The 25,181-nt window shown below is 44.7% G+C and overlaps 1 pseudogene; it reads right to left on the bottom strand.

Moving 5' to 3' along the window:
- Positions 1–88: 88 nt before the first annotated feature.
- Positions 89–24,857, bottom strand: LOC115155063 (prefoldin subunit 1-like; annotated as a pseudogene).
- Positions 24,858–25,181: the final 324 nt, after the last annotated feature.

The raw sequence follows: 25,181 nt of genomic DNA, 5'->3' as shown, positions 1-25,181 counted from the left end.
TTTGTCAATGAGTGTGTATTTGTCAATGAGTGTTTGTCAATGAGTGTGTTTGTCAATGAGTGTGTGTTTGTCAATGAGTGTGTGTTTGTCAATGAGTGTGTGTTGTTGGTTCTATGTGACTGGGCATTTCTCTGATGTTGTCCTCATCCTCCTTCACACTGCGCTCCAGGTAAGGCTTCTTTTGTTGTGGAGAGGACAGGGGACAGGGGAGAGGGGACAGGGGACAGAGGACAGGGGACAGAGGACAGGGGACAGGGGACAGAGGACAGGGGACAGAGGACAGGGGACAGGGGACAGAGGACAGAGGACAGGGGACAGGGGACAGAGGACAGGGGACAGAGGACAGGGGACAGAGGACAGGGGACAGGGGACAGAGGACAGGGGCAAGAGGACAGGGGACAGAGGACAGGGGACAGGGGAAAGAGGACAGGGGAAAGGGGACAGGGGACAGGGGACAGAGGACAGGGGACAGAGGACAGGGGACAGAGGACAGGGGCAAGAGGACAGAGGACAGGGGACAGAGGACAGAGGACAGTGGACAGGGGACAGAGGACAGGGGACAGAGGACAGGGGACAGAGGACAGGGGACAGGGGACAGAGGACAGGGGCAAGAGGACAGGGGACAGAGGACAGGGGACAGGGGAAAGAGGACAGGGGAAAGAGGACAGGGGACAGGGGACAGAGGACAGGGGACAGAGGACAGGGGACAGAGGACAGGGGCAAGAGGACAGAGGACAGGGGACAGAGGACAGAGGACAGTGGACAGGGGACAGAGGACAGGGGACAGAGGACAGGGGACAGAGGACAGGGGACAGAGGACAGGGGACAGAGGACAGAGGACAGAGGACAGAGGACAGGTTCTGTCAACAACTCGTTTGATCATCATGACTTCAGAGGGATCATTTCCCTTTTTTTTGATTTCCAGAGAAAGACAAGTGATATCATCTCAATACTAGGGAATAGCAGAAATGGATACATGTACGTGCACATACCCATGCAAAGAGACCTGCGTACAGAGAGACATATCCTAAATAGGATTTCCAGGCCAACCTATTTAAATCTTTATTTACACTCAAAGCACTCCCGTCCGTGAGGTCATCTCCATGAATACTTACTCTATATACCAATATATGGGAGCCTCAGCTTCTCTGACCTGGACCACCTGAACCACCTGGACCACCTGAACCACCTGGACCACCTGAACCACCTGGACCACCTGGACCACCTGAACAACCTGGACCCCCTGAACCACCTGAACCACCTGGACCACCTGGACCAACTGGAACACCTGAACCACCTGGACCACCTGGACCACCTGACGATGTGGCAATCCTGGCCGAGCTCTTGGACATCATACACCTTGTGGAGGAGGAGACCCACCCACTGGGCTTCATGATCAGCTGGGACCAAACTACGATCTAGTCTTTTAGCGACTTCCAACCCCCTCCAACCAGCCCTGCTGTGGACCCCCACCACGTTGTTCCTAAGTACTGCTACCTTAGAAGTACATTAACAACTGACTGCAGGAGCAAAGCTGACATTGACGTATTGGCCGGGCAGCCTCAACCATTGCCAACCTAAACATCATCTGGAAACAATGTAACCCTCTCTCTGAAAATATTAAAACTCTGCATATACAATAGCCTGGTCATCTCCATCCTGACGTACGGATCAGATACATGGACCTTCACCCTGGACCTCACACGTCATCCATCCTGACGTACGGATCAGATACATAGACCTTCACCCTGGACCTCACACATCGTCCATCCTGACGTACGGATCAGATACATGAACCTTCACCCTGGACCTCACACGTCGTCCATCCTGACGTACGGATCAGATACATGAACCTTGACCCTGGACCTCACACATCGTCCATCCTGACGTACGGATCAGATACATGGACCTTCACCCTGGACCTCACACGTCGTCCATCCTGACGTACGGATCAGATACATGAACCTTCACCCTGGACCTCACACGTCGTCTGGACGCCTTTGACTCCAAGTGCCTCCATGGCATACTGGGCATCACATGGCGTGACCACATCCCAAACTCCACAATACGGCAAAAGATGGACCAGTCCCCTGTCTCCTCCCTGGACAAAGCCTCAAAACTACGACCCACCTCTGGAGCCTGCCCTTATCCTTAAGGAGCCATCCCCCAACGCCCAAGAGGAAGACTGAGAGCCAGGTGGTACACCCAGTTGGAGGACGACCTACACAACCTGGGACTTAAAAGCATATCAGCCTGGGACCTGGCCCAGAATAGGAAGGTGTGGAGATCCATTTGTTGATGGAGCAAGCGAAGATGAGTGAGTGAGCCGAAGTTCTTAATACCTTAATTGTAAACGACTGGGAGAGGTTGTGGATGACCGGCCAGGTTTAAGGAGTGTCTCGGGACATGTAGGGACAGGAGCCACACACATGTGCCACGGACACCTGGTGAGTCAGAGAGGCTGGTAGTGAAACACCCAGTGACAGAGCCAGTTGGACTCGTAGTCTACCAGCCTGCCAAGATCAGCCCGAGCCCCGATGCAGACTCACTGCCATAAAAGGATATACAGCATCTCTCATTGGCGGTTTAGGATTCATGTTCTAATACTGAACTCTACACATCACTGACTGGGCACATCATTTCTGTTTATATGAACTTATAGGCCTACAGCCAGTCAAGTAACAACAAAGGGTACTACTACCACCTAGTCAGTGTTGCTCCACAGAAACATATGGGCCCATTCCAGAGAATAAGGTGATGTGTTGACATGTGGGTCATTCCAGAGAATAAGGTGATGTGTTGACATGTGGGTCATTCCAGAGAATAAGGTGATGTGTTGACATATGGGTCATTCCAGAGAATAAGGTGATGTGTTGACATGTGGGTCATTCCAGAGAATAGGGTGATGTGTTGACACATGGGTCATTCCAGAGAATAGGGTGATGTGTTGACATATGGGCCCATTCCAGAGAATAGGGTGATGTGTTGGCATATGGGTCATTCCAGAGAATAGGGTGATGTGTTGACATATGGGTCATTCCAGAGAATAGGGTGATGAGTAGGCATATGGGCCCATTCCAGAGAATAGGGTGATGTGTTGGCATATGGGTCATTCCAGAGAATAGGGTGATGTGTTGACATATGGGTCATTCCAGAGAATAGGGTGATGTGTTGACACATGGGTCATTCCAGAGAATAGGGTGATGTGTTGGCATATGGGTCATTCCAGAGAATAGGGTGATGTGCTGACACATGGGTCATTCCAGAGAATAGGGTGATGTGTTGACATATGGGTCATTCCAGAGAATAGGGTGATGTGTTGACACATGGGTCATTCCAGAGAATAGGGTGATGTGTTGACATATGGGCCATTCCAGAGAATAGGGTGATGTGTTGACATATGGGCCATTCCAGAGAATAGGGTGATGTGTTGACATATGGGCCCATTCCAGAGAATAGGGTGATGTGTTGACAAGGGAAATTATACATCTTAAAACCCATACCTAAGGGTCATTGTGTACCCTCTCTAACACACGTGCCCTCTCTAACACACGTGCCCTCTCTAACACACGTGCACTCTCACACACATGTGCCCTCTCTAACACATGTGCCCTCTCTAACACACGTGCCCGCTCACACACACGTGCCCTCTCACACACACGTGCCCTCTCACACACACGTGCCCTCTCACACTCACATGCCCTCTGACATACGTGCCCTCTCTAACACACGAGTGCCCGTTCACACACGTGCCTTCTCACACACACGTGCCCTCTGACATACGTGCCCTCTGACATACGTGCCCTCTCACCAGAGTGGAATGCGGGGAATGTTGAGCCTTTTGTTTATTCTTAGGAGAGGAGGAGCCCCAGCTTGATATCAGCACAACAATGCTTTTCTCCATTCCCTATCGATAAGACAATGTAATTTTAGCACCCTGTCCAGACAGTTTACTAACACAGCAGCAACACGGCGAATCATTCAACAAGGTGATGATGACAGAAAGTACCGTGGCACGATGTTGTCATTGGCTCTGAGATGCTGTTATGGTAATGAGGGAAATATAATAAACAGTCCTCTACGGTTACGCCCAGTCATACGTTCGTGTTTCCTACAGTATGTTTGTGACGGGCCAGACTGACACCAGTTGATACAGCTATGAGTCTATAACAGCGGGACAGCCTAAAGACAGCAACTGATAAGGTCTCCCCCTATGCCTCTCATTCCGACGCCTTGTTATGGAAACAGAAACAGGGGATTTGAATGAAAACCGCTCTATTTTTAGAGCTATGATGTTATGATTTAAAAGATACAGTAGAAAGTGGAACCAGTAGGGCCTCCCGGGTGGCGCAGTGGTCTAAGACTGCGCCACCAGAGTAGCTGCGCCACCAGAGATTCTGGGTTCGAGCCCAGGCTCTGCCGCAGCCGGCCGCGACCGGGAGGCTCATGGGGTGACGCACAATTGGCCTAGCGTCGTCCTGGTTAGGGAGGGTTTGGCCGGAGACCTTGTCTCATCGCGCACTAGCGACTCCTGTGGCGGGCCGGGCGCGGTGCACGCTGACTCGGTCACTAGGTACGGTGGTGTTTCCTACGGGTTGGATGTGCGTTGTGTCAAGAAGCAGTGCAGCTTGGCTTGGTTGTGTTTCGGAGGATGCATGGCTCTTGACCTTCGCCTCTCCCGAGTCTGTATGGGAGTTGCAGCGATGAGATGAGATGAGACGAGACAGTAACTACTACCAATTGGGGAGACAAAGGGGTAAAATAATGAAAAAGAAAGTGGAACCAGTGAAAATATGTGTCTCTGTTAGACATCTACTCTTCCATCAGCAGTAACTCATTCTGTACTGTACCGGTCATCACTGTTGATCGGTTAGGCTCTGCCACCACATGTCCCAATGGGAATAGGGATTGTGTACACTACAGTGTAGGTAATATGATTTGTACACAGCCAACAACTATAGTAGATTGAAATATACAGAAATGCCACAGATATAATGAAATCATTTACACACAGGCCTACACAGTCAGATGATGATCAGTTACAACCTGAATGTTTCCCTCCCACATTGACTAATGTCAAGACACTAACATACAAGTACAGACCAAGTGGTCTTTTCAGAATCCAGAATGCCTAACAACTCAGAGGCTGACATTGGCCCCAGTCCTGAGCCCACTGGCTTGCTGCAAAGAGCAGCCACACTCACCCCACAATCAGTGGGATACAGACTGTCCTTACATACATAAAATAACCTGCAGACTCACACGGGTACAAAAATAGCGCAGTAAACAAATCATCCTTCACCGTTACCTACCAAAGCAATCTCACATAGTCACGTTACAGTCAAAAACTAAACTTGGCTGATGATGCCTAATGGGCCATCCCATTTAACGCATAATCCTAAGGGAAGCCCTGTCGACCTCCAAGAGGCAGTGTCATGGAGTCCATATACCCTCATCTAATGTTCAGCTTATGGAAACTATACTAGTAGAGTCAGTGAGATCCTCTGGCGTTTCTGTGGGTGGCTGTCAGGTCAGTTAGTCATCATTGAACAGTGAATGGATCCTCTCATGTATGTGACAACCAGCTCTAGTGACTTCAGCCAGCTCTAGTGACTTCAGCCAGGCCACCAATGACAAGGCAGAAAGACTGCATACAGACTGCAAAACAAACGGACCCGTTGTCATTTTGAGGTTCCTGCATCGGAGGCAGAGGAGTCTATTCTGAACTCACGATGAGGGAAACTGCTGACCAATGATTCCTTGACATTTACCGATGACTCATATCCCATTCAGATAACAAAACAATAAACACATGTTTCCATTTCATATTGCTGACTGAACTCAACGACGTACACGGTGGGGCCCAAAATTATTGACACCCTTGATAAAGATGGACAAAAAATGACTGTATAAAATAGATAATTCAAATACTGAGCTATATTGTTTACTTTTTAGGAAATTTTACACCAATACAATTTCTAAAAGAGATTTGTTTAAAAGATAACACAAAAAAACATCTAAAAATATGAGTAAAAATGATTGACACCCCTGTTTTCAATACCTTTCAATACCTCACCTTGAGAGGATAAAAGCACTGAGCCTTTTTTTATGCTTTATGGAGTTATTCCTCCATACAGAATCCTTCCAGATTCTTCCAGGTCCTTGATATCCTTTGTCTGTGCTTAAGACTGTCCTTTTCAATTCTAACCAATTGTCTTGCTGGATGATCCACTTGTGGCCAAGTTTGAGCTTCCTGGCAGAGGCAAACGGGTTTTTGGCAAGAATATCCTGGTTCTGAGTAAAGTTCATGATGCTGTTGACCTTAACAAGAGCCTCAAGAACAGTGGAATCAAAATAGCCCCATAACATCAAAGATCCACCACCATATTTTGGGTTCTTTTCTGCTCATGCATTCTCATGTTGATGCCAAACCCACTAAAGAGCTCTATTTTCATGTCATCCAAAAAAATGTAAAGCCTGGCGTTTGCTAAACAGCATTGGCACTTGGATTGGAAACGGTGCTTTGGTCAGATGACATGAAATAGAGCTCTTTGGCCACAGACACCAGTGGTGGGTATGGCATCAAAATTAGAATGCATGAGCAGAAAATATCCTATACCTACTGTAAAATATGGTGGTGGAACATTAATGATGCAGACTTTAACATTTTGCAATGGCCATCTCAGTCTCTGGATTTGGCCATCTCAGTCTCTGGACTTGGCCATCTCAGTCTCTGGACTTGAAACCCATTGAAAACCGGTGGTTTGAATTGAAAAGGGCAGTCCACAAGCACAGATGAAGGATACAAAAATAAAAATAAAAAATCTAAATCAAATTTCATTTGTCACATGCGCTGAATACAACAGGTGTTACCATGAAACCTTACAGTGAAATGCTTACTTACAAGCCCTTAACCAACAATGCAGTTCAAGAAATAGAGTTAAGAAAACAATTTTTGGGGCCTTCCTCTGACACTGCCTAGTATATAGGTCCTGGATGGCAGGAAACTTGGCCCCAGTAATGTACTGGACTGTACGCGCTACCCTCTGTAGCGCCTTACGGTCAGATGCCGAGCAGTTGCCATACCAGGCGGTGATGCAACCGTTCAGGACGCTATCAATGGTGTAGCTGTAGATCTTTTTGAGTCTACTGGGGAGGAAAATATGTTGTCGTGCCCTCTTCACGACTGTCTTGGTGTGTTTAGACGATGATAGTTAGTTGGTGATGTGGACACCAAGGAACTTGAAACTCTCGACCCGCTCCACTACAGCCCCGTCGATGTTAATGGGGGCCTGTTCGGCCCTCCTTTTCCTTCCTGTATTCCACGATCAGCTCCTTTGTCTTGCTCACATTGAGGAAGAGGTTGTTGTCCTGGCACCACACTGCCAGGTCTCTGACCTCCTCCCTATAGGCTGTCTCATCGTTGTCGGTGATCAGGCTTACCACGGTTGTGTTATCAGCAAACTTAATGATGGTGTTGGAGTCGTGGGTGATCAGGAAGTACAGGAGGGGACTGCCCCTGAGGGGCCCCAGTTTTGAGGATCAGCGTGGCAGATGTGTTGTTGCCTACCCTTACCACCTGGGGGTGGCCTGTCAGGAATTCCAGGATCCAGTTGCAGAGGGAGGTGTTTAGTCCCAGGGTCCTAGCAATGAGCTTCGTGGGCACTATGGTGTTGAATGCTGAGCTATAGTCAATGAACAGCATTCTCACATTCCTTTTGTCCAGGTGGGAAAGGGCAGTTTGTAGTGCGATTGAGATTGCGTCATCTGTGGATCTGTTGGAGCAGTATGCGAATTGGAGTGGGTCGAGGGTTTCCGGGATGATGTTGTTGATTTGAGCCATGACTAGCCTTCATGGCTACCGACGTGAGTGCTACGGGGCAGTAATCATTTAGGAAGGTTACCTTCGGTTTCTTGGGCACAGGGACTATGGTGGTCTACTTGAAACATGTAGGTATTATAGACTCGGTCAGGGAGAGGTTGAAAATGTCAGGGAAGACACTTGCCAGTTGGTCCACGCATGCGTCCTGGTAATTCGCCTGGCCCCGCGGCTTTGTGAATGTTGACCTGTTTATAGGTCTTACTCACATAGGCTATGGAGAGTATGATCACACAGTCATCCGGAACATCTGGTGCTCTCATGAATGCTTCAGTGTTGCTTGCCTCGAAGCGAGCATAAAAGGTATTTAGCTTGTCTGGTAGGCTCCTGTCACTGGGCAGCTCGCGTCTGGGTTTCCCTTTGTAGTCTGTAATAGTTTGCAAGTCCTGCCACATCCGACGAGCATCAGAGCCAGTGTAGTAGGATTCAATCTTAGTCCTGTATTGACGCTTTGCCTGTTTGATGTTTTGGGATTTCTTATAACCATCCGGATTAGTGTCCCACTCCTTGAAAGCGGCAGCTCTAGCCTTTAGCTCGGTGCGGATGTTGCCTGTAATCCATGGCTTCTGGTTGGGATATGCACATACGGTCACTGACTAAGGTGGTATACTCCTCAATGCCATTGGATGAATCCTGGAACATATTCCAGTTTGTGCTAGCAAAACAGCCCTGTAGTGTAGCATCCGCGTCATCTGACCACTTCCATATTGAGCGAGTCACTGGTACTTCCTGCTTTAGTTTTTGCTTGTAAGCAGGAATCAGGAGGATAGAATTATGGTCAGATTTGCCAAATGGAGGGTGAGGGAGAGTTTGTATGCGTCTGTGTGTGAAGTAAAGGTGGTCTAGAGTTTTTTTCCGCGGGTTGCACATGTGACACGCTGGTAGAAATGAGGTAAAACGGATTTAAGTTTCCCTACATTAAAGTCCCCGGCCACTAGGAGCACCGCTTCTGGATGAGCATTTTCTTGTTTGCTTATGGTTTTATACAGCTTGTTGAGTGCAGTCTTAGTGCCAGCATCGGTTTGTGGTGATAAATAGACGGCTACGAATAATATAGATGAGAACTCTCTTGGTAGATAGTGTGGTCTACAGCTTATCATGACGTATTCTACTTCAGGCGAGCAATAACTCGAGACTTCATTAACATTAGACATCGCGTACAAGCTGTTATTGACAAATAGACACCCCTCGTCTTACCAGATGTAGCTGCTCTGTCCTGCCGATGGACGGAAAACCCAGTCAGCCTTATATTATCCGTGTCGTCGTTCAGGGACTGGGAGGATTCTGTATGAGGAAATTCTCTAAGATCTCTACCAATGTGTTCTCCACATTTTAGGTGAGGTATTGAAAGGTATTGAAAACAGGGGTGTCAAGAATTTTTTACCCTTTTTGAGAAAAATAAGTATTGTTAAACAACATGTCTCTCTATTAGAGCAATTGTATTAGTATAAAATAATATAATTTCCCAATTTTTTTAAAGCATACAATATACTTCAGTATTTTAATTATTGATTTTATACAGTCATTTCCACTCATCTTTATGAAGGGTGTCAATTTCGGACCCCACTGCACATCACATCCACAGAGTTGAGTGGAGACTACAGTTTCTGGAGTGAACTACTTCGAATTTCTGTGCAGTCGATACTTGTAAAAATGTAAATTCTTAAACCCTTACCGTGTACCTACGTTTAGTAAACAAAGCTGCGAGCCTTTGTTTACTAAAATCCATACTTTTTAATAAAACGTTTATCAAATACAACCACCGACTGTTTCCTCGTTGCAGTTGCTCTAAGATGGCAGCTCAACACAAATGCGTATGTGCCAATTGAATTTTAACGAGGAAACAGTCGGTGGTTGTATTTGATTAACAATTTATATAAAAAAGTATGGATTTCAGCAAACAAAGGGATGCAGTTACAGAGTATAAAAATAGGTACAGTGCCTTCAGAAAGTATTCATACCCCTTGACTTATTCCACATTTTGATGTGTTACAGCCTGAATTCCAAATGGGTACATTTTTTTAAAAATCTCTCAGCAATCTACACACAATACCCCATCAAGACAAAGTGAAAACATGTTTTTTGACATTTTTGCACATTTATCTAAAATGAAACACAGAAATATCTAATTTACATAAGTATCCACACCTCTGAGTCAATACATGTTCAGAATGACCTTTTACAGATTTACAGCTAGGAGTCTTTCTAAGTAAGTCTCTAAGAGCTTTGCACATCTGGATTGTACAATATTTGCACATTATTATTTTTATATTTCTTCAATATCTGTCAAGTTGGTTGTTGATCATTGCTAGACAGCCATGTTCAAGTCTTGCCATAGATTCTCAAGCCGATTTAAGTCAAAACTGTAACTAGGCCACTCAGAAACATTCAATGTCGTCTTGGTAAGCAACTCCATTGTATATTTGGCCTTGTGTTTTAGGTTATTGTCCTGCTAAAAAGCGAATTTGTCTCCCAATGTCTGTAGGAAAGCAGACTGAACCAGGCTTTCCTCTAGGATTTTGCTTAACTATATTCTGCTTCTTTTTATCCTAAACTTCCTAGTATTTGCCAATGACAAGCATACCCATAACATGATGCAGCCACCACCATGCTTGAAAATATGAAGAGTGGTATTCAGTCATGTGTTGTGTTTGATTTGCCCCAAACATAACGCATTGTACTCAGAACATAAAGTTAATTTCTTTGCCACATTTTTTGCAGTTTTACTTTAGTGCCTTATTGCAAACAGGATGCATGTTTTGGAATATGTTTCTTCTTCTTAGGTCATTATTGTGGAGTAACTTGTCACGGTTGTCGTCGGTGAAGGAGGACCAAAACGCAGCAGGTATGTGCAGGCTCATCTTGACTTTTATTAACTATCAAAATGAACACCAAAATAACAAACAGAAATACGATCGACAAAAAAACAGTCTGGTAAGGCACAAGGCTAAACACAGAACAATCTCCCACAAAATACAAGACAAACACACCCAACTAATATAGGACTTCCAATCAAAGGCAACACCAAACAGCTGCCTTCAATTGGAAGTCCAACCCCAATTAACTCAACATAGAACCACACACACTAGACTAAACATAGAAATACATGAAAACCAAACAGTGCCCAAAAACCCCGGAATACTTATTCAAACACCCTTTTAACAAACACACCACCCTAAACCACATAAAACAAATACCCTCTGCCACGTCCTGACCAAACTACAATACTAATTAACCCTTATACTGTCCAGGACGTGACATAACTACAACAATTTTTTTTTCTGTAACTGTTTTAAAGTCACCATTGGCCTCATTGTGAAATCCCTGAGTGGTTTCCCTCCTCTCGGGCAACTGAATTAGGAAGGACGCCTGTATCTTTGTAGTGACTGGTAGTATTAGTACACCAACCAAAGTGTAATCAACAACTTCACCATGCAACCACTCAAAGGCATATTCAATGTTTGCTATTTATTTATTTTTACCCATCTACCAATTGGTGCCCTTCTTTTCAAGGCATTAGAAATCCTCTGTGGTCTTGGTGGTTGAATCTGTTTGAAATGTACTGCTCGTCCGAGGGACCTTACAGATAATTGTATGTGTGGGCTAAAACATAATTCCACTTTGACATTATGGGGTATAGTGTGTTGGCCAGTGACACAAACTCAATGTAATCCACTTGAAATGCAGTCTGTAACACAACAAAATGTGGAAAAAGTCAAAAGGGTGTGAATACTTTCAGGAACGCACTGTACACGGTAAGGATCGCACTGTACACGGTAAGGAACGCACTGTACACGATAAGGAACGCACTGTACACGATAAGGAACGCACTGTACACGATAAGGAACGCACTGTACACGATAAGGAACTGTACACGATAAGGAACTGTACACGGTAAGGAACGCACTGTACACGGTAAGGAACGCACTGTACACGATAAGGAACGCACTGTACACGGTAAGGAACGCACTGTACACGGTAAGGAACGCACTGTACACGGTAAGGAACGCACTGTACACGATAAGGAACGCACTGTACACGATAAGGAACGCACTGTACACGGTAAGGAACGCACTGTACACGATAAGGAACGCACTGTACACGATAAGGAACGCACTGTACACGGTAAGGAACGCACTGTACACGATAAGGAACGCACTGTACACGATAAGGAACGCACTGTACACGATAAGGAACTGTACACGATAAGGAACTGTACACGGTAAGGAACGCCCTGTACACGATAAGGAACGCACTATACACAATAAGGAACGCACTGTACACGGTAAGGAACGCACTGTACACGGTAAGGAACGCACTGTACACGATAAGGAACGCACTGTACACGATAAGGAACGCACTGTACACGGTAAGGAACGCACTGTACACGGTAAGGAACGCACTGTACACGGTAAGGAACGCACTGTACACGATAAGGAACGCACTGTACACGGTAAGGAACGCACTGTACACGGTAAGGAACGCACTGTACACGGTAAGGATTTAAGAATGAACTGTAATCGGAGGTTCACTCCAAAAACTCTATTCTCCACTCAACTGGATGTGATGTACCTTGTGGAGCTGAGTCAGCAACATTTCATATGGACAACTAGTGCAGAAACCAACACACATTGGTCCTTTGAACAGCATGAGTTAACAGAGCTAAATTTGTCCTGACGTCAGAGGAGAGGTAATCGTGGTTCCTTGTAGAGATATTTCAGAGTGACACCATGAAACTGATCCACCAACATCTCCCTACCCTCCAAACCCCATCAGCCCCTGTTGATGTAGTAAACAACAACCTGTTGAAAAAGACAAGGACCAGACCAAAAGGCGCTGACGGGTGTTTAAAAGACATGTCATCTGCCCCCACCACAAACCACAGATAAAGTACAACGACAGTCTGTACAGTGGCCAATGGACCGTGGCTCGTTGAAGACCCCATACCTAATGCCATTGTCATTACCGCAGGCATCATTCACGGATGGCTATCACGAGAGGGACCAATTGGGATTCTGTTGACATCATGTCACCTCCTTAATTACCAGTGCAACCCCTCCCGAGCATTCAAGGGCCACCAGAGAGATGAGGTCACGCACGAACAAAAGTTAACTCCAGGCTGGATCTAAATACAGTGTGTGTGGTACCGCTGGTGTCAATCCCAGCTATGTGGTCTCTCTGTACGCAGGCGTGAAAACAAAATATGACATCCCAAATAGTAACGTGACTAGAGTTTGAGTTGGGTTTCATTCACTGGCAGTGGGAAGCACCTGGCCTTTACAGGAAGGGGGCATCCTTGTTTCTGGTAACCAACCCACCACTCACGTAGAATGAAGAAGACTAAAAGTCAAAGAAGACCTGTAAATGAGGTCTGCTATTTGCAGTCTTTCAGCCGACAACGGAGCAATTTGTTGTTGTAGCCACAGTAACCGTAGAATACAGGGTAGGCTAGAGCCAACGGGAACTGGCTGGCAAAAGAGGAAAATAACATCTGTTTGACATGGCAGTTTGTATGGCTGGTGACTGAGTCTATGACCTGACCTATGGCATGATCCCAGTCCCGTCAGAGGGAAACCCTGAGCGGTGCTCCAGAGCCACAAGACATATTGTTGACCAGGGTGATGTCATGGGCTAGTCTGGGATTACACCCCACCACCGGACAAGGCCCAGACAGAACTCAGAACCCAGGGACTGGCCAGCAACCATACATAGAGTCAACAATAAGCCTCTCCCAACCCGCAACACAACCATGGGTTTCAGTTTCACTCATCTGGTCTCAAAAAAGAGAAATATCTCCATTAGTACTAATAAACTCTACAGCCCCACTGCTGTACAGGCATACTGCACCCTGGAGTTTAAGTATGGGTGTTAGTCACTACCGTCTGTTTTACCTCAGAAGTGATAAGTGACACAAGAATTCAGAAATAAGGGTTTTTGTAAACAGTGGTTAGTGACAAGAATTCAGAAGTACATTCTTTCTGTAAACAACAGGCCTAAAATATGACTTTCGTGTGTAATGATAGTGCTATACACTCCTAGTGACTTGCTGGCATTTCTGGGATTATCTGTCCAAGCCAGTGTCTAGTGCTGACTCTGGGATTATCTGTCCAAGCCTGTGTCTAGTGCTAACTCTGGGATAATCTGTCCAAACATGGGTCTAGTGCTGACTCTGGGATAATCTATTTTAGCCTGTGTCTAGAACCGACTCTGGGATTATCTGTCCGAGCCTGTGTCTCGTGCCGACTCTGGGATTATCTGTCCGAGCCTGTGTCTAGTGCCGACTGGGATTATCTGTCCAAGCCTGTGTCTAGTGCTGACTCTGGGATTATCTGTCCAAACCTGTGTCTAGTGCTGATTCTGGGATTATCTGTCCAAGCCTGTGTCTAGTGCTAACTCTGGGATTATCTGTCCAAACCTGTGTCTAGTGCCGACTCTGGGATTATCTGTCCAAGCCTGTGTCTAGTGCTAACTCTGGGATTATCTGTCCAAACCTGTGTCTAGTGCTGATTCTGGGATTATCTGTTTTAGCCTGTGTCTAGTGCGGATTCTGGGATTATCTGTTTTAGCCTGTGTCTAGTGCGGATTCTGGGATTATCTGTCCGAGCCTGTGTCTAGTGCCGATTCTGGGATTATCTATCCAAACATGTGTCTAGTGCTGACTTTTTGCACTTTCAACACAAGGTTGTGGTCTGCAGGAAAATTAGTACACTGCTCTTTTATGCTCTATCCCACCCAACAACTAGATGAAAGGAGCTTCCTGAAACAGAGATGAGAGTTGGGTAACTGTCTGTGCATCATATCCTGTCTGTGGGAGAGTCCCACCGCCAGCATTGAGGAGCAGTGACATCAACACACAAATGATCCCAAAACCACAGTTATAATCAGAGCATTAGATATTTTTACACCCAGACAGGTCCCTGTACCGTCCTGCTCCTTTCCTGGGGCACAGGAGGTCTGTGTGGAGTGAAACAGGCTCAATTGTTTCGAGCAGGACCTCCCAGGTGTCCACAGAAATTAGACTTCCCTTTGTTTGCATAGCACTCACCCACAGTAGCTAGTAGGCCCCTTGTAGGAGCACACACCTGACACAACATCCCTTCCCTGAAATAGATTTGTATATGGTTTATTTATATATGTTTATATTCAGCTTTGTACTCATGTTATATTGAAGAGTGAAAAGGTTGTCAATTGATCCAACAACAAGTGGCACCAAACCAATCCATGGCATGATCCCCATCAGGAAACTTGTCTTGTTTTAAGACCTGGGACCTCATTTATAAACCTTGTGTATGTACAACATTTACACCAAAACATGTGTATGGCAGTTCTCATGCAAAAGTTGGCATTTATAAAAATTAAAAGCACAGTTTTACGACATGTCCGATTTTCTACGGGAAACATGCGCCAAGATTACAAATATTTTTTTTTTTTACGCGTGTGCAGTCTGTTCCAAAATGGCGTTAGTTTAAAATATATGTTTATAAATTAGGGCCCAGAAACAGCTGTTGATTAATATAACATTGTGAAATCCCACTGAACTCAATGAAATCCTTGTTTCCAGGGAAACTAGGAACTGCTGTCCTGGTCGATAGCGGACAAAGGACTGGTACAGTGAAAAGCATTTGTTCAGAAATGCCAGCTGACGCCATTCTTTGTGACCGGATATTTCCTATGGTACAGGGTGGAGGTGTATGGGAGCTTTGTCCCCACAGGCCACGTTCTTGACAGGTCAGGGTGGAACAGTCATACCGTCATCGTAGCTCCATCTCACACCAGTGGTTCAATCACATATTTGACACTAGTCGTTGTTGTTGGGATAATAGATTCCATGTTAGTTGCATTGGTAATTACATTTCTACACTGAACAGAAATATGAAAACGCAACACGTAGTGTTGGTCCCATTTTTCATGAGCTGAAATAAAATAAAATAAATCACAAAAAGCTTATTAAATGGAAAGTATGCTAGAACTGGGATTAGGTCTTGGCATGAAGTCAATATTCACAGTACGGTGACTGCAACAGGGTGTGGTGACTACAACAGGGTGTAGTGACTACAACAGGGTGTAGTGACTGCAACAGGGTGTAGTGACTGCAACAGGGTGTGGTGACTGCAACAGGGTGTGGTGACTACAACAGGGTGCGGTGACTACAACAGGGTGCGGTGACTACAACAGGGTGTGGTGACTACAACAGGGTGTAGTGACTGCAACAGGGTGTAGTGACTACAACAGGGTGTAGTGACTGCAACAGGGTGTAGTGACTGCAACAGGGTGTGGTGACTGCAACAGGGTGTGGTGACTACAACAGGGTGTGGTGACTACAACAGGGTGTAGTGACTGCAACAGGGTGTAGTGACTACAACAGGGTGAAGTGACTGCAACAGGGTGTAGTGACTGCAACAGGGTGTAGTGACTGCAACAGGGTGTAGTGACTGCAACAGGGTGTAGTGACTGCAACAGGGTGTAGTGACTGCAACAGGGTGAAGTGACTACAACAGGGTGTAGTGACTACAACAGGGTGTAGTGACTGCAACAGGGTGAAGTGACTACAACATTTACAGTAGGGTTTGGGTCAATTCAGAAAGTGACTTGAAATTCATGAATTGAAAATTAGATATGGTTATGACTTTAGTGGTTAGAAGGTTCATGTAACATATGTTTGGACACATCACATACAGTGTGTTGATCTCAAACATTGTTTGTGTGCTATGTTAGGTAACTCTGTACTTCTCACAGGAAATTAAGAAGATTAGATGTACTGATGATTAGAACAAGCCCTAAAAGCCATATTTCCATATTGACCAAGCCACAAAGTGATCAGATGTTTCTGTACTCACCAATGAGAATGTATAGGCTGTGTACGTTGACAGCATATACTGTACAGTGCATTCGGCAAAGTATTCAGACCCCTTGACTTTTAACACGTTTTGTTACGTTACAGCGTATGGGGCAGCAGGTAGCCTAGTGGTTAGAGCGTTGGACTTGTAACCTAAAGGTTGCAAGATCGAATCCCCGTAGCTGACAAGGTGAAAATCTGTCGTTCTGCCCTTGTTAACCCACTGTTCCTAGGCCGTCGCTGAAAATAAGAATTTGTTCTTAATTAACTGTCTATAAAATAAAACAGCCTTATTCTAAAATTGATTCAATTATTTTTTTTACACACAATTCCCCATAATGACAAAGCAAAAACAGGTTTTTAGAAAATTTTGCAAATGTATAAAAAAAAAAAATGAAATATCACAATTCCATAAGTATTCAGACCCTTTACTCAGTACTTTGTTTAAGCACCTTTGGCAGCGATTGGGTATGACGCTACAAGCTTGGCACACCTGTATTTGGGGAGTTTCTCCCATTCTTCTCTGCAGATCTTCTCAAACTCTGTCAGGTTGGATGGGGAGCGTTGCTGCACAGCTCTCCAGGGATGTTAGATTGGGTTCAAGTCCGGGCTCTGGCTGGGCCACTCAAGGACATTCAGAGTCTTGGCTGTGTGCTTAGGGTTGTTGTCCTGTTGGAAGGTGAACCTTCACCCTAGTCTGAGGTCCTGAGCTCTCTGGAGTGCGTTTTCATTAAGGAAAAGCTCTGTTCATCTGTCCCTCGATCCTGACTAGTCTCCCAGTCCCTGCCACTGAAAAACATCCCCACAGCATGATGCTGCCTCAACCATGCTTCACCGTAGGGATGGTGCCAGGTTTCCTCCAGACGTGGCGCTTGGCATTCAGGCCAAAGAGTTCAATCTTGGTTTCCTACGGACCAGAGAATCTTGTTTCTCATGGTCTGAGAGTCCTTTAGGTGCCTTTTGGCAAACTCCAAGCGGACTGTCATGTGCCTTTTACAGAGGAGTGGATTCCGTCTGGCCACTCTACCATAAAGGCCTGATTGGAGAGTGCTGCAGAGATGGTTGTCCTTCTGGAAGGTTATGCCATCTCCACAGATGAACTCTGGAGCTCTGTCAGAATGACCATCGGGTTCTAGGTCACCTCCCTGACCAAGGCCCTTCTTCCCTGATTGCTCAGTTTGGCCAGGCAGCCAGCTCTAGGAAGAGTCTTGGTGGTTCCAAACTTCTTACATTAAAGAATTATGAGGCTACTGTGTTATTGGGGACCATCAATGCTGCAGACATTTTTTGGTACCCTTCCCCAGATCTGTGCCTCGACACAATTCCTTAGACCTCACAGCTTGGTATTTGCTCTGACATGCACTGTCAACTGTGGGACCTTATAAATATATATATATACAGGTGTGTGCCTTTCCAAATCATGTCCAATCAATTTAATTTACCACAGGTGGACTCCAATCAAGTTGAAGAAACATCTCAAAGATGATCAATGGAAACAGGATGCACCTGAGCTCAATTTCAAGTCTAATAGCAAAGGGTCTGAATACTTATGTAAGGTGCAAAAATGTAAAACAAAAACTGTTTTCGCTTTGTCGATATGGGGTATTGTGTGTAGATAGATTCTTTGTTTTTTTATCCATTTAGAATACGACTGTAGTGTAACAAAATGTGGAAAAAGTCAAGGGATCTGAATACTTTACAAATGCACTGTGTAAAAGGTGATGTAAAACTTAGATTTATCAAGGTGTGTGCCTGAGCACAACCCAAGCGTTTGTCATTTGCTCTCAATATCCTCATTACCACCACAACTCAGAACCCTACAAAGCTAAGTGGGAGAGATATCAAGGGTTGAATCGTCGTAATATTTAACAGTGTATGGATCTATGTGCACTCATATCTGTGCCAATATTACTGCACACCTCAAGCTCCTTCATTTTCTCATTCGCCGTCTTCTGTTTGTCAGTCAGCTGTGTGTTGATATCTTCTTTAGACTGCAAGATGAACCTGAGAGAGAGGAGAGGGAAAGGTGAGAGAGGAGAGGGAAAGAGGAGAGAGGAGAGAGGAGAGGGAAAGGTGAGAGAGGAGAGGGAAAGAGGAGAGAGGAGAGGGAAAGAGGAGAGAGGAGAGGGAAAGAGGAGAGAGGAGAGAGGAGAGGGAAAGGTGAGAGAGGAGAGGGAAAGAGGAGAGGAGAGGGAAAGAGGAGAGAGGAGAGAGGAGAGGGAAAGGTGAGAGAGGAGAGGGAAAGAGGAGAGAGGAGAGGGAAAGAGGAGAGAGGAGAGGGAAAGAGGAGAGAGGAGAGAGGAGAGGGAAAGAGGAGAGAGGAGAGAGGAAAGGGAAAGAGGATAGGGAAAGAGGAGAGAGGAGAGGGAAAGAGGAGAGAGGAGAGAGGAGAGGGAAAGAGGATAGGGAAAGAGGAGAGAGGGAGAGGAGAGAGGAGAGAGGAGAGGGAAAGAGGAGAGAGGAGAGGGAAAGAGGAGAGAGGGGAGAGAAAGAGGAGAGAGGAATGAGGAGAGGTAAAGAGGAGAGAAAAGAGGGAAAAAGGAGAGGGAAAGAGGAGAGAGGAGAGGGAAAGAGGAGAGAGGAGAGGGAAAGAGGAGAGAGGAGAGGGAAAGAGGAGAGAGGAGAGGGAAAGAGGAGAGAGGAGAGGGAAAGAGGAGAGAGGGGAGAGAAAGAGGAGAGAGGAATGAGGAGAGGTAAAGAGGAGATAGGAGAGGGAAAGATGAGAGAGGGAGAGGAGAGAGGAGAGGGAAAGAGGAGAGAGGAGAGGGAAAGAGGAGAGAGGAGAGAGGAGAGGGAAAGGTGAGAGAGGAGAGGGAAAGAGGAGAGAGGAGAGGGAAAGAGGAGAGAGGAGAGGGAAAGAGGAGAGAGGAGAGAGGAGAGGGAAAGAGGAGAGAGGAGAGAGGAAAGGGAAAGAGGATAGGGAAAGAGGAGAGAGGAGAGGGAAAGAGGAGAGAGGAGAGAGGAGAGGGAAAGAGGATAGGGAAAGAGGAGAGAGGGAGAGGAGAGAGGAGAGAGGAGAGAGGAGAGGGAAAGAGGAGAGAGGAGAGGGAAAGAGGAGAGAGGGGAGAGAAAGAGGAGAGAGGAATGAGGAGAGGTAAAGAGGAGAGAAAAGAGGGAAAGAGGAAAAAGGAGAGGGAAAGAGGAGAGAGGAGAGGGAAAGAGGAGAGAGGAGAGGGAAAGAGGAGAGAGGAGAGGGAAAGAGGAGAGAGGAGAGGGAAGAGGAGAGAGGAGAGGAAAGAGGAGAGAGGGGAGAGAAAGAGGAGAGAGGAATGAGGAGAGGTAAAGAGGAGATAGGAGAGGGAAAGATGAGAGAGGGAGAGGAGAGAGGAGAGGGAAAGAGGAGAGAGGAGAGGGAAAGGGGAGAGAGGAGAGAGGAGAGGAGATGGAAAGAGGCGAGGGAGGGGAAAAGAGGAGAGAGGGGGGAAAGAGGAGAGAGGGGGGAAAGAGGAGAGAGGGGGGAAAGAGATGAGAGGGAGGGGGAAAGAGGAGAGAGGGAAAGAAAGAGGAGAGAGGGGGGAAAGAGGAGAGAGGGAGGGGGAAAGAGGAGAGAGGGAAAGAAAGAGGAGAGAGGGGGGAAAGAGGAGAGGTAAAGAGGAGAGAGGAAAGGAGAGGGGAAAGCATGAAATCAGGGTGTGAGGGGAGAAGACCTTCGCAAGAAGTCACATTTAAAAAACAGTAAAAAAAAATGTTACAATAAAACATTGTAAACCAAACGTTAACCCTTGCCATGCTAGCGAAAGGCATCAATAAGAGCACACATTGAATTCCAGTTAAATTTGGGCACGATTTAGCCTAATGATAAACTGAGGCGTTATTGTTGTTGGGATAAAACAGTACACTAACTGTACAAGACTCAACAAAGGACATTGTCTAAGTAGAGGGAATCGAGACAAATTAAAGGATACAGACATTTATCCACACACACACACACACACACACACACACACACACACACACACACACACACACACACACACACACACACACACACACACACACACACACACACACACACACACACACACACACACACAAAGAGGAAGTGAAAGTGAATGAGGTTACAAATTAAATCAAATTTTATTTGTCACATGCGCCGAATAGAACCTTACAGTGAAATGCTTACTTACAAGCCCTGAACCAACAATGCTTTCAGAAGTTTTAAGAAAAATAAGTATTAAGTAAAAAAAATAGATAAGTACAAATTTTAAAATAAAGGTAACAAATAATTAAACAGTAGCAGTAAAATAACAATAGCAAGGCTGTATACAGGGAGTACCAGTACAGAGTCAATGTGCGGGGGCACCGGTTAGTCGAGGTAATTGAGGTAATATGTACATGAATGTATAGTTAAAGTGACTATGCATAGATAATAAACAGAGAGTAGCAGCAGCGTAAAAGAGGCACGGAGGGTGACTGATTCATGTCATGATGGTGGTGGGAATTTCATTCAGATCTTACTACATCAGGTCTATATGTGTAATGGGTTTCCCCTGAAAACCAGGCTTATGTTTCGAAATTGTGATGTGATACTTGCGCTCCAATCTTTGGAGAGGATGAGGTTACATTTAGGTCAGCATAATTGTGCTACTGAAGATCATAAGTGACAGCAACATAAACAAGTTAGTTCATGGGAAGCGTTCTCTTGGTGAATAAATACAGTAATCAGCCAGAGAGTGCTACTCACATGCATCCTACTCCTTCATACATGTGGGTGTTGTCCGGAAGGGTTTTGATTTCTGCACTTGTCAGGTTGGCATGTTTCTTCATGCCAGTGAGCTGGTCGATCTGAAGATCTGCCAGTTTCGCCTTTTGTTGTGTGTCAATCTTTTTTCGATTGCAGCTCTGCAAAGGTCTACATGAACAAATAAGACAACATTGTGTCAACATCAGACCTGAGTTCACATACTATTTTTATTTTTAATTTAACCTTTATATAGCTAGGCAAGTCAGTTAAGAACAAATTCTTATTTTACATTGATGGCCTTTTTGAGGTTGGTGGGGTTTACAATTTTGGGACTTTTCTATTGCAACAGGCAAGCTCAAGTTTTTCACAGCTAAAGTATTTGAAATGATTGCAAATAGTGAACCTAGGTCTGGTCAAAATGATTGATGATCCCTCTCTGCTCTGCTGCAGCTAGCTATCAGGCTAGCTAGCTTTGCGCTTTTGACTTGGCTAGCTAGTTTTGTTTTTGTTTTAGGTCTAACATTGGTATGAATAATTGTGTCAAAGCTAATTTTCATGTAGCTATCTAACCAAGTGTAGAATTGTCAAAAGTTATACTATCTGTAGCTAACCTAACTGCCACGAGCTTAGCTAGCTAGCTGAATTAAGAAGCTAACGTTAACTAGCTAGCGCACAAGCCTTCTTTGTTGTAACTAACACTTTTTCTACAACCCAGCCGTTGAATCATGTCCCCGTTACAGTTAAATTATTCAACCATTGTATTCAATAAAAATAATGAAAAGAGAGTTTCATATTTTACCTTCTTCAGCTGTAAATCTATGGGGGGCCGCCCTGTTGAACACAACGAGAACGTCACAACAAACCACATTCCTAACCGTAGCCTACTGTTTCTGCCTTGTACAGCCACAGCTGCCCACTGCCCACAATCACTTTTACAAAAGGACTATAAAAACATTTGATTTAATGATTATGGCTGTGATATTGCCATATTTTTTTTCAGCATCAGCAAATCTGAATACATTTTCTCTGTATGTGAGAGTAGCCTAAATGGCAGGGTTTTCCAGTGGTGGAAAAAGTACCCTATGTTATACTTGAGTAAAAGTATAGATACATTAATAGAAAGTTACTCAAGTAAAAGTGAAAGTCACCCAGTAAAATACTACTTGAGTAAAAGCCTAAAAGTATTTGGTTAAAATATACTTAAGTATCAAAAGTAAATGTAATTGCTCAAATATACTTAAATATCAAAAGTAAAAGTATAAATCATTTCAAATTCCTTATATTAAGCAAAGCAGATGGCACCATTTTCTTGTTTTTTTTAAATAGCCAGGGGCACACCCCAACACTCATACATCATTTACAAATGAAGCATTTGTGTTTAGTGAGTGCCAGAACATAGGCAGTAGAAATGACCATGTGTTCTCTTGATAAATTCAAAATGTAATGAGTACTTTGGTTTGTCAGGGAAAATGTTTGGAGGAATGTAGTGAAGTAAAAGTGAAGTACAGATACCCCAAAAAAGCTACTTAAGTACTTTACCCCACTAGGGTTCTCCAACTTCCACCCCGGTTTTATTCCCCCAACCCAGTTTTCTGAGCAAAAAAATTATAAAAAAACATGTATTTGTAGATGAACGGAGCAAAGTACAGAGAGATCCTTAATGAAGACGTGCTCCAGAGAGCTCAGGACCTCAGACTGGGGAGAAGGTTCACCTTCCAACAGCCTAAGCACACAGGCTTCGGGAAAAGTCTCTGAATGTCCTTGAGTGGCCCAGCCAGAGCCCGGACTTGAACCCGATCGGGCATTTCTGGAGAGACCTGAAAATAGCTGTGCAGCGACGCTCCCCTTCCAACCTGACAGAGCTTAAGAGGATCTGCAGAGAAGAATGGGTGGAATTCCCCAAATACAGGTGTGCCAAGCTTGTAGCGTCATACCCAAGAAGACTTGAGGCTGTAATCGCTGTCAAAGGTGCATCAACAAAGTACTGAGTAAAGGGTCTGAATACTTATGTAAATGTGATATTTATGTATTATTATTTTTTATACATTTGCAAAAAATTCTAAAAACCTGGTTTTGCTTCATCATTATGGGGAATTGTGTGTAGATTGATGAGTGGGGAAAAACAATTTAATACATTTTAGAATAAGGCTGTAACATAACAAAATACTGTCTTGCCAAAAAGATTCCGACATACAATAATATTTTTGGGGCCAGATAGCATCAGATACATGGGCTACACTTACATGTCCTCTGCCTCGACGGTGATGGCAGTATTATCAGCCAGCATCTGTCTTTTTACTAAAGAAATACGTATTGTATCCCCCTAGAGTCTAAGGACTGGATTTCTACTATGTTAACATATGGAATTGTTTTAAGATGGTCAAACCAAGGATCATTTAGCTACACATTTAGCTACACACTACACATACATGGGCTACACATACAAGAAATACATATTGTATCCCCTAGAGTCTAAGGACTGGATTTCTACTATGTTAACATATGGAATTGTTTTAAGATGGTCAAACCAAAGGATCATTTAGCTACACATTTAGGTACACAATACACATACATGGGCTACACATACAAGAAATACATATTGTATCCCCCTAGAGTCTAAGGACTGGATTTCTACTAAGTTAACATATGGAATTGTTTTAAGATCGTCAAACCAAAGGATCATTTAGCTACACATTTAGGTACACAATACACATACATGGGCTACACACACAAGAAATACATATTGTATCCCCCTAGAGTCTAAGGGCTGGGTTTCTACTAAGTTAACGTATGGAATTGTTTTAAGATGGTCAAACCAAGGATCATTTAGCTATTTGATTTGGAATTATATGACCCCTGTAGGTATCCCCAAAAAATATTTAACAATTATTTGATGAAACATTGAATTTGGCCTTACTGCTATTAGCCCATAGAAATACATTTAATAACAGATTAATACATTGGAAAAACAGGCAAAAATGTAATCAAAAGGAAGTCATTTTGAATTGTCTGTCCTATATCTGAGTAAGTAAGCTCTGAAATGTTTTTACAGTGGAATTACCCGTATACCTTTTAAGTAGAAATTACCTGATTCACTTCCATTCATTCTTTCGGCCCAGTACTGGGTTACCTTTAGACAACTCGTGACACCCCTGCACATCAACTCGGTACTGGTACCCCTTGTATATAGCCTAGTTATCATTACTCATTAACTTGGTACTGGTACTCCTTGTATATAGCCAAGTTATCATTACTTGTTGTGTATCTATTACTACTTTCTATTATTTCTCTATATGTTTCTCTCTGTATTGTTGGGAAGGGTCCATAAGTAAGCATTTCACTGTTAGTCTACACCTGTTGTTAATGAAGCATGTGACAAATACAATGTGATTGATTGTGACACTTGTGGGGGTCGTAGAGCAAAACGGACAACACCATCGTGTACTTGAGAGTCTCATCTTAGTGTGATGCCTTTCGGACGCTACAGATGTTTTCGTGAGAGGACCGACTTTCGGGATGTCTCCTGGTCTGACAAACACCGCTGTAGCTCGGCCACCTTTCACTGCAGATGCAGAAGGCAGATACTGTACCTCTAGCTTAAACAGACAGATTTTATTTATTTATTATGCCTTCAGCGGAGCATGAGGGGGCCTCAAGCAGAGAATTTGAAAACATTTATTTTTATTTTAATGCCCAGCTCATGAGGCCCCTTGATGATGTGAGGCCTGAGGCAAATGCCTCTTCTGCTTAGTGGTAAATCCGCCAGTGCTTTGACCCCACTC

The sequence above is a fragment of the Salmo trutta genome, chromosome 19 (genome assembly GCF_901001165.1).
Source record: "Salmo trutta chromosome 19, fSalTru1.1, whole genome shotgun sequence".
Lineage (NCBI taxonomy): Eukaryota > Metazoa > Chordata > Actinopteri > Salmoniformes > Salmonidae > Salmo > Salmo trutta.
Note: the sequence above shows the minus strand (reverse complement) of the source record. Positions and strands in the feature narration are given on the sequence as shown.